Source organism: Podarcis erhardii, assembly GCF_964252035.2.
Source record: "Podarcis erhardii genome assembly, chromosome: 3".
Lineage (NCBI taxonomy): Eukaryota > Metazoa > Chordata > Lepidosauria > Squamata > Lacertidae > Podarcis > Podarcis erhardii.
In genome coordinates this window covers 122,460,410-122,463,302 of record NC_138507.1, presented here as the reverse complement: position 1 = coordinate 122,463,302, position 2,893 = coordinate 122,460,410, and the positions used below count along the sequence as shown (strand labels likewise).

Sequence of the window (2,893 nt, the reverse complement as noted above, 5' to 3'; positions counted from 1 at the left end):
TTGTTTGCAAGATGGATGTGGCAAGCCCTGAGGGGTATGTGCCAAAAATGAGCCAAATACCACAGAATCATATGTTCACAGAAGGGACACCAAAGACCATGAAGTCCAACCCACTACAGTGCGGGCATCACAGCTATAGCATCCCTGACAGGTGCCCATCCAACCTCTGCTCAAAATCTCCCTGCAAAGGAGAATAAGGCACCTTCTGAAGGGCTCCATTCCACTGCTGAACAACTCAGAAAGTGAATCTGTTGGTTTGTGTCTTGCTCTCTGCTCACAGTGGCATAGCATTTTTAAATTTGGGGGGGAGCGCGATTTGCAGGTGGGACCAGGGACTGGGCGCAGAGGGTGAATAAAACCGTTCCAGCTACCCCAACTCTAGACCATCGCTGCTGGGCAGGCATGGGGCACCAAGGGTTCACAGGGCCATGCTGTGTTCCCTCCTCACCTTCCCACAACAAGGGGGGAGCCTGCCTGGCCATGGCTGCTCCTGGCAGGTGCAACCCCCCCCCCCCGCAAACACTGGCTGGGCGGCCATTCAGCGTGGGGTCAGGGTCCCGGAAGCAAGGCTAGGCTGGGCTCCAGTGGGCAGAGTAGGCAGTGGGGGCATCTGGCTCATGGGGGCATCCTTGCGTGGGGGCATCTGGCTCATGCCCCCTCAAAATCATGGGCTACAGACCACAGTACTCCAGATCCACTTCTTGTGCCAGCATTTCCACTTGGGCAGTTGTGAGCTGTTGGTCTGGGCAGTGCCTGTAACATTTGGAAGGCAGTTGCAGGTCTTTTGCAATCTCCACAGAGTTGGGCCCCAGGAGATGTCTTCAGCATCCTTTCCCAAGAGCCCGAAGTTCAAACCCAGCAGGCAAGGCGGGGAACCTGTGGTCACAGGGCTAAGTCCCATTTCCCCACCTCATAGAATCATAGAATCATAGAGTTGGAAGAGACCACAAGGGCCATCGAGTCCAACCCCCTGCCAAGCAGGAAACACCATCAGAGCACTCCTGACATATGGTTGTCAAGCCTCTGCTTAAAGACCTCCAAAGAAGGAGACTCCACCACACTCCTTGGCAGCAAATTCCACTGTCGAACAGCTCTTACTGTCAGGAAGTTCTTCCTAATGCTTAGGTGGAATCTTCTTTCTTGTAGTTTGGATCCATTGCTCCGTGTCCGCTTCTCTGGAGCAGCAGAAAACAACCTTTCTCCCTCCTCTATGTGACATAGTCTTGCTTCAAGTAAACGGACAAGTGTTGCTCCATCAGATGCCCACAGGCAGCAAAGCTGAGTGAAGCAACTGCCAGATTCAGCACAGTGAACTTGGGAATTAACCCCAATCAGAAGGTGATATTGGGGGACAGCGGGTGGGAGTGGGGAGCAGCAATGCCAAAGATATCCCTTTCCATGCAAACAGATTCAGAGCTGGAGCTGGAGAAAGGGGGCAGATAACACATGTGAGAATTCCTTGAAAATATTGTTACTGCACCCAAATTTCTGAGCATCGAGATAACCAAGGAATTTCAGTGTTGTCCAGAGTTCGATTTCTTTGAAGGTGAGTGGAGACTTTGGTGTCTTTAGGCGATATGGGTTTGTTTTTAACATATAGAGAGAGCCTGAGCATAAAATGGATGGGGTCACAGCATTAAGACCCCCCAAATCATCCTCCTCAGTTCCTCACAGCTTTGGATCACCTACACAGGAAACAGGATTCTGTGTCTCCAGCTTCCAGGCTGCTTCCAACTCACCTCTCTCACACCACATGGGCTCAGGACCACAGAATCTCAAGGATGGACCCTCCCCGTATGAACTGACTTGGACCCTGGCATCATCATCCGAAGCCCTTCTTCATGTGCCCCCTTCTCAAGAGATTTGGAGGGCAGCAGTGTGAGAAGAGGTCTTTTCTGTGGTGGCTCCCTGTTTGTGGAATATTCTTCCCCGGGAGTCTCATTCTGCTCCTTTAGCTGTCAGGCAAATTCCTCTTCTCCCAGGCCTTGTCCTAATGAAAAAAATCTATGGTCTTATACATGTGTGGAGTGTTATTGTTTGGTTTGTTAATATGTGTATTTTTCAGTTTTTGAATTTTTAACTGAGCTGTGGTCCTCAGATGAAGTAGATGAAGAACAGCTTGGACTTGATACCGCACCTTTCACTCCCCTTCATGAGCCTCAACGCAGCTAACAATCTCCTTTCCCTTCCTGCCCCACAACAAACACTCTGTGAGGTGAGTGAGGCTGAAAGACTTCAGATAAGTGTGACTAGCCCAAGGTCACCCAGCAGCTGCATGTGGAGGAGCGGGGAAGCGAACCAGGTTCACCAGATTACGAGTCCACCGCTCTTAACCATTACACCATGCTGGCTCTCAACAGCATGCTGGCTGAAGGGTTATCTAGAAATCTAATTGACATGATAACAACAGCAACAACAACCCACCCCCACCCCCACTGTTCTCCTGCTTATCAGCCAGAGGATGGGAATGGTGGAATGGCTCATGTATTGGTGTGTAGAATCCCTCTTAGTTGCAGCTCTTCCCACCTGCCTTATTCTTTTGAGATGCTGATGAGGACATTCCAGTGGCCAGCGAAGGTCCTAGTCTAGATTCTAACCCTCAGGACCCCAAGAATTGGAAGAAATGAAGGGAACTCCCTGGTCAACAACAAGATGAGTAACCTTTTTGCCTAAGCCTCCAGGTGTCAACACCTCACAGGTTACTGATGTGCCAAGTTGCTTGCAGGCAAGAGGAGAGGAGAGGGATCATAAGGGCTTTCTGGCTGGACCCACGGAGGGGTTGAAATTAACAGAGGAGTTTAGAGAACTTTCTTTGTAGTACTAGGACCTTCGCTGGCCACTGGGGTGTCCTCATCAGCGTCTCAAAAGAATAAGGCAGGTGGGAAGATCTGCA

The 2,893-nt window shown here is 50.6% G+C and overlaps 1 long non-coding RNA gene across 1 annotated transcript in view; it reads right to left on the bottom strand.

Annotated features, from left to right (window-relative positions):
* LOC309338046 overlaps positions 1-2,893 on the bottom strand; it is a 115,414-nt gene that overhangs the window by 33,719 nt on the left and 78,802 nt on the right. The gene's annotated exons all lie outside the window — the stretch shown is intronic.